Here is a 12,447-nt window from a genome sequence, read left to right as displayed (position 1 = left end):
AAATGTGTTACATAAAATTATATCGCGCATACAGCTCAACTAACGCGATCGTTATAAAGGTGTTTAAACAACAATACACTTCCACTTGCATGTATTTGACAATCGGAATATCAGATATTTCATTCCATAGCTAACACATTTGTGAATATGGGCCTAATCTAGGCTATCCAGGGTTGTTTTGTTTTTTTTGTTTTTTTTTGCATCTGAAAATGACTTTGTGCAGCTCATTCACAAGCATGCTCTGGCGCAGATCCGCCTCTCGCGATGCTCAGCTGTGAACGATTTAAAAATGGGTGCGTTCTATTTGAAGCACAACCTCAGACGGTGGTATGATTTGCTCTTTTGTTGTTCTGTTTTCTTTCAGGATCAAAAATAAAACAAATGAAAGCGTTTATCTGTATTTCCGACTGATGAGAACTATGCATATACATTCATAAATAAGTCAATTTTGTATTTTATTATGAGATATTTTATTCTAATGTGATCAGTGACTCAAGCACTGATGGACCAAAGAGTGAACGTGAAATATAAATTCTCCGAAAATGCATTTAATACCAATATATTGAAACGTCTGTTTATATACTCCATTAATAAAGGAGTCCAGACATTGGAAAAATATCAGTCCACATGCGTTTTATATTTAATATAAAGGGAAATAGACATGCATGCATGTGTGACACAAAAAATATTTAACTTTTAGGTAGCAAAATATTTTTTTAGTAATTCTGTCAATTACACTAAGGTTATTACATTGTCTGCTATATATTTGCTTCTTATTTATTAAATACGGGCAATTGATAGATAAAACATTGATCAAAATTAAGATAAAATGTTTAAAAAACTAATATCTTTTAAAAAGAGTTTTCCATAAATAACTTCTGTATGACCTGGCAATAAAATTTGAAAAAAGTGTCTCTAATGTGATTTGCTTAACTGATTTGATTTCGGGTGCGGGTTGGGTGTCGGTTCTATTTTAAGCAGGTCGGGTGCGGATTTTAATTAGTGCTGCTGTCGGAAAATGGGTCGGATGCAGTTTTAAGCACTGCGGGTACGGGTGGGTGCAGATTTAAGGTCTTTAGGTCTTTGGTGGGTGATGGGTTGGGGGTAACCAGTAGGGCTTTAAAGCAAATGCTAAATTGTGTACTTTTGTGAACAAGTGCAGTGTCCCATGAGAGGGATGTTAAAGTATGCAGGGCCGCTCCTGGCCAAATGGGTGCCCTGAGCAGAATTGTATTATTGTGCCCCCTACCCAAATTATGGAAGTAAAAAAATAAAAAAATAAAAAACTACTATAGGGGTCAAAATAGAACTTTAATAAAATAGTAAAATAACTAAACTATAATTCATTTGTATTATTTACAAATTACAATTGTAGTTAGACAGCTGACTAGGCTATGATTTTACTAATCTGTCTGATTATTTTTATAGTCTCAAGCATTCAGAAATTACATAAAAGAAAAGTTTACTTCAGTAAAACCAAGGATTATTCTTTGTAAGGGTTGTCATGTCCACATGTTTTTGTTTAAGAAATTATAGAGGCTAGCATTTCTATCACAAAAAGGTGGCCAAAAATGAAAGATGTCTGTTTTTATTACCACAAAAATATTATCTGAATACTTCATAAATTCTTGAAAGTGATTTGAAGTATCAAAGTCATGGCTAATTTGTAGTTACCATTGCTACAATAACAATGTTTTTTTTTTCGTAGTAAAATTATGGTTAATTTTCGTAAGGGAACATGGAAACCCGAAAATGATATTAAGGCAGATGCGGCAGTGATATTATCACCAACATTAAAACACATTATTAACTTAATGTTATCAAAATCCAAAACAACTTAACAGGATTATAAAAGTACCTAAAAGTGACGCACAGGCCTCATCTCTGGCTTTTTTTTCTTTTCATTTTCTTGGCGCCAGACTACTGTTGTCTTTTCCCGGGTATGGAGCATGCGTGCAGCTGCATCACGCTAATGGCGCGTCACGTGTATTCTTCGCCTGTCTACTGCCTTCACCATTAAATGCATTTTTTATAATTACGTACAGTGTATACGTTCAGGGTGCAATTTGTGAAAAAACAGAGGGGGGGATGTTTTGAAAAATTTTAATTCAAAAAAATAAATAATGAGAACATGTACTAGATGACATCATGTGCTAATTAGCATATTTATGACGTAAGTGCGTCGTGTTGTATTGCCTCCCTATGCTCACATACTGCAATTTAATTTTGCCATTTAATTCTAAATAAAACTGTTTTTATTACTATATTTTAATGTTTCTGTTGTCAGACAACGGAATGAATATTATAATGACTGAAACGCGGTCCATTAAGACTACATAACCAGCTCTCAAACATTAATATGCACTAATGAAATCAAATACACATACGATAAAGTCCGTGGTTGTGCTGTGACTGATGTCGGCTATACTTGCTTAGAAGCAACATAATATTTTTTTTTTATTTATTTTTTTTACCTGAAAGTGGTGCTCCTCTCTGTGCTCTCTGAACACAGCAGATGCAGAGAGAGAGGCTCGCGCTGGGAAAGAAAGACCTCATGCTCGTGCGGCAGCACCAGAGAGTCTCAGAGACTAAAAAATGATTGTCCAAAAAGTCGCTAGATTTGTCGCTAATCCGGCACATGTAGTAGTGTAATGTAAACCAGTGAGAGACCACAAACGGTCATTACCTGTACTGCATTAAAATAAAGTTAGTTAAAAAATTAAATAAAATTAAAAGTTAAGTATAAAGTTTTATTCAAATTATAATTATATTAGTATTTTTCTGCTGTGACAGAAATATTTATGATGTAGCCATGTGCACTTAGACCATATCATTCTAGCCTTGAATCCTCAGAAGGACTGGACTAGGAAGGATGTATCCTTACTAGGATGTGTATTTCATTTGAGAAGCACTTAGTGAGTCTGAAGACCTTGATTACTTTGGTTCAGGACATTTGTGTTTAATTAGGGTGGAGCTAAACTCTGCAGGACAGTGTCCCTTCAGGAACAGGTTAGGACATCTCTGATATAAAATATTTTTCTCTCTCTCTCTATAATATATAATTTTATGGGTGTAATGTTTCATGTTTAATTTGTAGAAGACTGATATGAGAGTTGTGACGATGTCACAACGAGTGAACAGAGCCTTTTTTATGTTTAACATAATACCTTTAAAATGATGCTCAGTACTGATATGATAAGACATTTGTTCTTTTTCTGTCTTCATGTATGTGTAGTGGACACACTAGATCACTATGATGATATCATCATCATTGGACAAAATTTTCAAGGTGCAACAAGTGAGTCACACAGAACAGCAATTTATCATCACTCTTATAAATGCTTCTATGATATATTGAACCTGGATTTATCAGGTTTAATCTAATAGTCTCAGACAGTCATGAGGAGAATGAGATGAATTACACAAGCTGTGTTAAACATTATAATGTGAGGTTTTATTTCACATGTGTATCAGAGGGAGATCCCGAGTATGATGATGTGAAGAACAGCAATGAAGATGAGAGAAACCTGTTAGGTATGTTTTTTGTCATCTTTCAACATAATCTACTTTTAGTCATTGTCACTCATTTAAAACCTATTTAAACTAAATCACCATTATAATAAAAAAAAAAATAATAAAAAAAAAAAAAAAAAATGAATTTGCTTGGTTTTTTTTTAAACAGACTATGATGATGTGGGGGAGGAGACACACAAAGAAGGAGGGGCTATATGACTCAATGGCCACACCCTCTGCCTATGTTCATGAAATCATATTACAGTTACTGGAGATGCTGGGAGCTTCTCATATTGCTACTAATGCATCAATGCCTTATGTTTTTATGTTATTTTAAATATTTTTGTATGAAAAGTAAGATGCTTTGCAAAATTCAGTATCAACAAATTTAAATATTTGTATTTTTATTTTATTTTATTTGCCTTTATTTAACCAGGAGAGAACCTCTTGACCTCACTGAGAATAAGAATTTATTTTACAGTAGTGTCCTGGCCAAGATAGGCAGGCCAGTTATATAAAAATATATATATGACAAACAACAGTACGTCACAACAGTAAGATATCAATAAAATACAACACTTTAACATTTGGTATTTTATTACTATTTTGATATCAATGCTTTTCACCTAATAAACAAAATATATAATTTCAACATCATGGGCCCCATCTTGGGCTTTTTTTCTTTTCCTTATCCTTGTGCCGGACTAGTGTTGTCTTTTCCAGAGCAAAGTTGTCCATCAGTTATGATCATTTGCAGTCAGGCGACAGCGGCAAACATGAGGTGAGAGCGAGCATGCAACTATAATTGGCCACTACTGTTGTCACGTCACAGGCAGCGCGCTTAACTGGATGTCGCAGCAAGATAAATGCTAATATTCAAGCATTTAGGCGATGGTTTAAGCTAGATTTCCCCATGGTTTGTGTTGGATATTGGGCATAGGAATCGGATCATATTTTTTTCTCACCTCAGATCTCCGATCTAGTGTTCTGCACGATACCGATGTCGTGGATCAGATCGGGACATCCCAAGTACTAGTTCTGTACTGTCATCTTGAATTAACTTAAGAGTATAATTTAATATTTTATATTCAAGAAATATTACTGGAAAAGAAAAAAAATCCTTGAGGTCAAAAAAAAAAAAACCTCACCCATACTGCACAGTTTATTGTGTGATTGCAGTCTGATTTTGTGGATGATACGGAATTATTTGTGCTGAGCTTCAATCTTTTGCAGCAACAGCTCCATATGCAGGTTAAGGTGGGTCTAACCCTTTTTGGTTTTTCTTTGCAACAACTGTTATGTTGCCGTTTTCTTCTCCTTCTATTTCTTCAGAGCCTCCTCTCGCTCGCTAAGGAGCACTCTGAAGTGGAGGGACACGCTGCATTTCAGGATGAACACGTCTGGATTCTCACCAAGGCCGTGAGTGATCTCGGCCTAGAGTGGGAATCTCCCAACGAATCAGCTAAGAGCAAGCTGGATTCTTGGTTCCTTTACTCGGGCTGCAGAGCTGCGGCTCAGAGGAAGTGAGCCCCATTCCTCCCAGACCTGCACCATGAGGTCGCTAAGGTGTGGGCTGCGCCCCTATCGGCTCGCGCTCACTCGGTGTGTCGGAGATCTTTACTAAAGTCAACGGAGCAGAAGCCTGTGGATACACATGTATGCTGCCTATCGAGGAATACATCACTGTGCACCTCTTCCCCTCCTCTGCCTCCCTGAAGACAGGTGCTATGCTGTCGTCAAGGCCCTGCTGTCTGACTGCACATATTGTATACAAAGCGTATGCTGCCTCAGGAGAAGCGATCTCAGCTCTGCACACGATGGCAGTGCTCTAAGCTTTTCTGGCACAGCTTCTTGAAATCCCTGGACGAGGGTGGAGCGGATTCAGAGGTGTTTAAAGATCTATGCACAGCAATGGATTTCGTGCTCAAAGCCACAAAGAAGACCAGACAGACCATGGGCTACATAGTTATGGTCCATCGGCACCTGTGGCTGACACTCACCGAGCTGAAGGATGCGGACAGGAGGGCGCTGCTCAGCGGTCCCAAGAGGGTCTGGCTGCAGACTTGCACTTGCACTCTCAGACTTGCATTCTCAGACTTGCACTCTCAGACACTTGCACTTCCGTTAGTGACGTCACTTGCAGTCTTTATTTTTTATTTTATAGATTTTTTTTTTTTTTTTTTTACGTTTTGTTTGAATTTCCCAAAATTTTATAACAGTAGCCAGGTGGCGAAGACAAGAAAAAAATAAACTCAATTACAATGTCACTTGCAATCGCTACTTTCACTCCCTGCTACCTGCGACACTTGCAATCGACACAAATCCTGCTTGTTGCCAATGGAGACAAGAATCTGTGGTGGTGAATAAACGCAACGTGCAAAGTTTCGCGTTAAGCATTTTTCCATATAGAATAAACTGTCTACAACTCGTTTATATCACTGTCTTTGTCCATTAAGCTACATTATGTGTTTTATCTATAATGATTTTCTTTAGGAGGAAAACGTTTAATGTACAATTTAACGCACTGCGTTCGGTACTCGTCTGCCTGCCTGTACGGAGCTGATCCTTTTAAAATCACTTAATGCATTTCATAATGCACGTTCATATTTGCTGGTCTGTATATACTTTGAGTCAACAACAAGACATATAGGCTATGCCTACTGAATTGTCTTTATCATCTTAGTCTGTTATTATGCCACATTAAGTGTTCGCATTGTGTTCATAGCCATCTGCCTGCCTTATTGTACATTAAATAATAACTATATATCGAATTTGGTCTTTTAATTGAACTTAACGTATCCTAATACATTATGCCATATTAATTTTTTGCCATATTTTATGCCATATTGATTTTCGGCAGCAATGAATGGATTGTGGCAGTATGCCCTCCACACTTAAGGTTTACTTTGCAGCTATTTCAGCTTTTCACGCTGCTTTTGATGGGCGCTCATTTGGGAAACGCGATCTAGTGATCAGATTTTTGAGAAGCGCGAGGACTAAAACCCTCCTGCCCCCATACAATGTCATCCTGGGATCCGGCTCTGGTGCTGGGAGCTCTAGCCCTCCCGCCAGTCAAGCTATTTCAGTCTATCGTCTTGAAGGAGCTCTCACTTAAAACTGTGTTTCTGATTGCCCTGCTTTAGGACCAGGTGATTGTAACGTCACGCTCAAGCCAAAATTGTCGACGTGCCTAAATCGCTCTCAACACTGAGTCAGGTGTTGTGTCCGGTGAGGGCTTTACGACACAATATATACCGCACGGCTCAGTTTCGTCAATCCGAGCAGATGTTTGTATGCTTCGGAGGCAGCGCCAAAGGGCAGCCTGTCTCTAAACAACTGCTGTCACAATGGGTGGTTGACGCTATTGCCTTGGCATATTCTAGCCATGGTATGGAATGTCCTATTGATGTCAGAGACCATTCGACACTCTGAGTGTTAGAATACATTAAAGCAGCAGATAAAAAGTAAAATGAATGTGCTCTGAAATGAGTTATTGGGTTGTTGAGTGATGACGTAAGAAGCGCTTTTTCCGGGTCCAAGCCTCAACTCACTTCACTTGAGAATATGACTTCAGCAGCCGTTTATGAGCACTGTTTATTCATATTCATATTTCATATTCATATTCATATCATTTAAGCTAAACGCTTTCAAACTTATGGTATACACTACAGCCTCGTTCTCACAGCGTCCCAAACACAAATTTATTTTCATTGTTTGGCTATCTGGGACTTTGGTATGGAGTTAAAGGTTAAGATTATAACTTTTTCGCTAGTATTCTATCACATTGTGAGTTTATATTAGCACCTTTTGTTGTTTTCTCGTGGTAACTGATAGAGCGTTTGGACACGGAAGCGCTACTACGTGACGTCAGACTTCATTAAGACTACATTAATCAATTTAGATTTGTAGCTGAAATTTAGCTGTGAACAAATAAGTGAACATTTTCTGTCTGAAAAAAAAAAGTGTGACCCTCATGTTGGTGACACAAGGACAAGACTTGTCTGCTCCTCTTTACAATAAGTGTTTTGCTTCCATCTGCTGGATGTATTACACATTACAGTGTTAAACACACTAGTATAAATGTCTTTCATATGATGCCAAATTATTATTTTTTTACAGCAGAAAACAATGTCTGAATAGCCTTCTGCTGTTGTACACAATCGGTCCAATTCATTTGATAATTGTATTAACACACTGTTTGTGCTTTTGATTAGAACATCATAATAAAGTTAATTTATTTCAGTAATTCAACTCAAATTGTGAAAATTAACTGTGTATTAAATAAATTCATTGCACACAGACTGCAGTAGTTTAAGTCTTTGGTTCTTTAAATTGTGATAAATTGGGCTCACATTTAACATTTAACAAAACATACCAATTCACTTTATCAGCAAATTAGAATACTCAATAAGACCAAAAAAAAAAAAAAGATTTTTTGGCCTTTTGGAAAGCATGTTCATTTACTGAACATGTACTCAATACTTGATTTGGGCTCCTTTTGCTTTAATTACTGCCTCAATTCAGCGTGGCATGGAGGTGATCAGTTAGTGGCACTGCTGAGGTTGATATGGAAGCCCAAGTTTATCTGACAGTGGCCTTCAGTGGCTCAATGATTGTCCTCTGGACAACTGTCAGATGAGCAATCTTCCCCATGATTGTGCAAAACTCTTAAGCACATTCTTATTTACTTAAACATTAATCACACTGTGATTCAATTGTTCTTCAAAATGCTAGACACAAGCGGCACACCTTAAACACAACTAAAGCACAGTTGTCATCGTTTACACAAAATTAAAAATTGTTCACACTTGTTTCTAATGATGTGATCAAACAAACTATATATGAGCCAATTCAGAGTCCATAAGAGGCACAGGTGACTGAATGATGATACAAACAATAGATGGAAACAATCTGAGAAGGAGAGGAGGAAGAGGATGAGGAGAGAAAAAAATAGGGTTTAGAGAGTGTTAACAAGGGTGGATCTGTCAGACTAGAGGGTTTTTTCTATTTGTCTAGGAAAAAAAGACAACATTACTTGTAAAGTCCTCAGGCCGCATTCAAGAACAAAGACATGATGCTGAGACAGAATTAATCTCTCATTGATCCTGATTTTACAATTGCACAACTTACAGTATTTGAGTATACTGTAACATGCTATTCATTTACAGTTTTATTTGACCTTTTTGCCCTTTGTAGCTGGACTGCATGTATTTTTACACTATCCAAATGCTGAATATATACAAACATTTAGTACTATTCAGTGTTCAGCACAATACTACTACTATTACTAGTACATACGTTAGGCCTATACTATATATTCAGCTTGCTCAGTTGCAGTTACTATACATTTTGACACAATTGCTAAATTTTTACTCAATACAATATATACAATTTTCTGGATACAGTGTTCTCAATTTGTCTCTGTAGTGTCTAATGAATGCTCTGTAGTGTTTATTTTATTGATTTGTATGTGTGATCTGAGAGCACCGGTTGATTTTGAGTGCAAGTGAAATGGTTTTGCAGTGATAGTTTGATTTGGATCGAAGAGTCAGTGGTTTCATGAATTTAGTCTGGGTATTTGGATTTGTGATAAACGTTTTGAGAAAAATTAGTGATGGTTTTAAGAAACATGTTTTAGAAATTTAGAAAAACTGTTAATAAGAGTCTGTCAGACAGTAGATGTTCATCTATATTAGTCCTGTTAAACCTCCTGCTTCAAACCACAGAATTCCTGACAGAAAACCATAGAGCTGCAGGTGCATGTTTATGTGTGTGTGTGTGGGTGTGTGTCTCTTCCTGTGTGTATTTTTAGAGGGTCATAAGCAGGGGCTCATATGTTTGTACATGTACGGTAGGTGCAGATGTGTGTGTGTTTGTGTTTGTCTCTTCCTGTGTATATTTCTGGAAGGCAGTGAGTAATGGGTTCATGTGTGTTTGCTAATAGGCCTAAACACCATGGGATTTATGTCTTTAATGCTTTAAAATAAAGTTTGTTATTTTTACTTTTTAAAGTAAATTACTTTATTACTTGACACAATTTTTTTAATTTTTACCACACTAAAAGAATACTTTATGCTCCAGAGGAAATGAGGATTTAGTCTGTTTGTAAAGATGAACATGTTTCTGACAGTTCTGCTCTCCTTTAACAGGGAGTCTCATCGCTGAAGAACTGCTTTCTGGGTATCAAGATGCCAATGATCTTCTCTCAGGTTAGAGAGCTGAAGCCCATATTGATTCCACAATCTACTCAGAAAAATAAGCTTTATAAGGAATTCACCTAAATAAATCATTGTAAATATAGCTCCAAGAAGCAATTATGGGGCCAAGCACTACAAAAGCAAGCATCAAGACCAACTGCAGGAATGAGTAAATGAAGCCATTGTAGGATGATTTTAGCCAAAGTGGCTGAAAAATAATTAATACAACAGCTAATAACCTGATTTATTGGCTTATCACATTTGACCTATTGGTGGCTCTGTTATCAAATCAATGTGCTGTGTTCTGTGTAAGTTGACAATGGCACACACAAAGTTTGGTGTCAATATGCCAAAGCATTGCAGAGATACAGCCTCAAGTGTCATTGCAACTTTTTGGCAGCATGGTCTGAAGATTATTTGAGCCCATTTTGGTGAGAATTGGACGAACGATGATTACAATCACAATAGAAAAAAAAGCAACAAAATAAAATGACATTTTTACGATTTTTTTATTTTATTTTGGAGTTCATTTGACTCAACATGAGCCAAGGATTCAGAGGAAAAAAAGATATTCCTTCTGTGCCTTACGGTTAAAAAGTTATTAGCATAAACATGAGTGAAAGTTTGGACAAGTGGTAGCGACTCCAAGAGTTAGAGACTCCAAATTTGCTATGGTTAATGTTGAGACTATCCTCTATCAGTGTGCCAGATTTCACAACTTTTCCTGCAAGTGGTTCTATTGGCTACCATAGAGCAAAAAGAAGAAGAAGAAGAAGAAGAAGAAGAAAAAAAAAAAAAAAAAGCCCACGGATGCAATAGTTGCCATCGCACCTTCGGTGCTTGGTCCCTAAATATAGCTGCAACCAGCAATTATGGGACCAAGCACTACAGAAGCATTAGACCAACTGCAGCAATAAGTAATTATAACAATTTTAAAGGGGTCCTATTATGCTCTTTTACAAAGTATTGATGTTGTTTTGGGGATGTACTACAACAGGCTCTCATACTTGGTTATTTGAAAAACATTATACCTCTCGCCCCAGTCTGGCATGAACGGCTTGAATAGTTCATGTATCTAATGAATGCCCACCTTCTGGAATACGAGATGTGCTGTGATTGGTTAGCTTGGCCAGTGTGTGCTGTGATTGGTTAGCTTGGCCAGTGTGTGTTGTGTTTGACAGCATTTGGCGCCTGCTCGGGAAATGTGTTACCTCTTACCATAGCTGCCTTTTGCGAGCTTCAGTTTAAATATTGCTTCAAAGTCAAATCAATTTGAGCGTGATTTAAACCCAGATGATTGTAATCACTCTAAACTTGTCTGAAAAAGAAACGCCACTAGACATAAGCAACAGCACAAAAATACTGTCTTAATGGGCTTTTTGGCTTAAATTTAATTTTAAATCATGTTGGCATATGTAGTGAACACACCATATAATTATGATGATGTGATCACGAATAGACAGAGCTCTCGAGGTTTAACAGGTGAGATGCACATAATTCTTTTTTATTACCCTACGCATATTTACATGAGTATTATAATGTGCTGGAGAAAGCTGGCTGAGATCAGGATCTAACTGCAGGACTTTAATAGAAGTAAATGAGAGAACAAATGGGAAACAAAAAAACACAAGCAAGAGAAAAATAAGCACCACTATATTCAACAGCTGACAAAGCACAAGGGAGACACAAGGGCCATTTACATGCTCTTGACAGCACTTCATTGATTGTTTTTGTGTTTTCATGTGGACAAGATTATTATTATTTTTAAATGGAGGAAAAACTCCTGTTTAAAAACATACCCATGTATATGTGAACTAGGCCTCAGACGTGTTCTGTTTAATCAAGGGATCCTTCAAATGAGATTACTTATGACAGATGTTTTATGACATGTATTTATGTAATTCTTGATCAGAGAGAGTTCAGGAGGAGTATGATGATGTGATGAGTGTCAGTGAAGATGTGAGAAACCTGTTGGGTAAGTTATTAAAACCCTTTTGTTCTCATTATATTAACATCTTTATTTTAATTTTAGTTAATATTTTCCAGTTTAGGCTTTCATCCAATAACAACATTTGACCTGATTTAATATTTTGTATTTAATAACAGATTATGATGATGTGGAGGAGGACTTAAACAAAGACGTGGTGCATTCAGCTCAGTGATCATCCACTGCCTCGGTTCAACAAATCTGAACAAGGTTTAAGTGATATTGATATGTCACACCTCAGTTTTTTATATTACCGAACCCCCCAGCCCCCACTCCCCAATTTTTGTATTTCAACTTTTAAGCCTTTGTGAGTTTTGTATTTTTGGGCCTTGTTAATATCAATTAAAATAAAACTTTTTAGACTTATATGATTGTGTGTGTGTGTGCGTGTGTGTGTATTTCAATAAGAACCCCGAAATCAAACTTAAAGATCATGAGACAACCACAGTGATTGTTGAAGACATCCTAAGCAAATGACCAAATGACCGTGAGTGATTTAACAGTCTTCAGCAGTGCTGCAGCAAGCACTAGACTAGAGATTTGTAAGTGGATAAATACTGAATAAATTATTAAAATAATAATTTTAATAATAACAATGATAAATAATTTTACTTGTATATGCATAATTTATCAAGCTTTATAAGTGTTGAGTTATATGTAATTCAAGAACCTGTAACACATTTAAAATACTTTTTTCCCTAATATAATCCATATTAATCACTTTATAATATCTTTAGCAATACATTATGA

At 36.7% G+C, this 12,447-nt stretch overlaps 2 long non-coding RNA genes across 2 annotated transcripts; both read left to right on the top strand.

Moving 5' to 3' along the window:
* The first annotated feature begins 3,234 nt into the window (after nucleotides 1-3,234).
* LOC113097454 (uncharacterized) lies at nucleotides 3,235-3,764 on the top strand. Its single transcript, XR_003288859.1, has 3 exons — nucleotides 3,235-3,298; nucleotides 3,475-3,534; nucleotides 3,683-3,764. It is a non-coding gene; the product is annotated as an uncharacterized LOC113097454 (long non-coding RNA).
* Nucleotides 3,765-11,167: 7,403 nt separating this feature from the next.
* On the top strand, nucleotides 11,168-11,849 carry LOC113097453 (uncharacterized). The gene is made up of 3 exons (XR_003288858.1): nucleotides 11,168-11,192; nucleotides 11,623-11,685; nucleotides 11,817-11,849. It is a non-coding gene; the product is annotated as an uncharacterized LOC113097453 (long non-coding RNA).
* Nucleotides 11,850-12,447: the final 598 nt, after the last annotated feature.

Source organism: Carassius auratus, unplaced genomic scaffold (assembly GCF_003368295.1).
Source record: "Carassius auratus strain Wakin unplaced genomic scaffold, ASM336829v1 scaf_tig00216276, whole genome shotgun sequence".
Taxonomy (NCBI): domain Eukaryota; kingdom Metazoa; phylum Chordata; class Actinopteri; order Cypriniformes; family Cyprinidae; genus Carassius; species Carassius auratus.
This window is presented reverse-complemented; position numbering and strand designations above follow the sequence as displayed.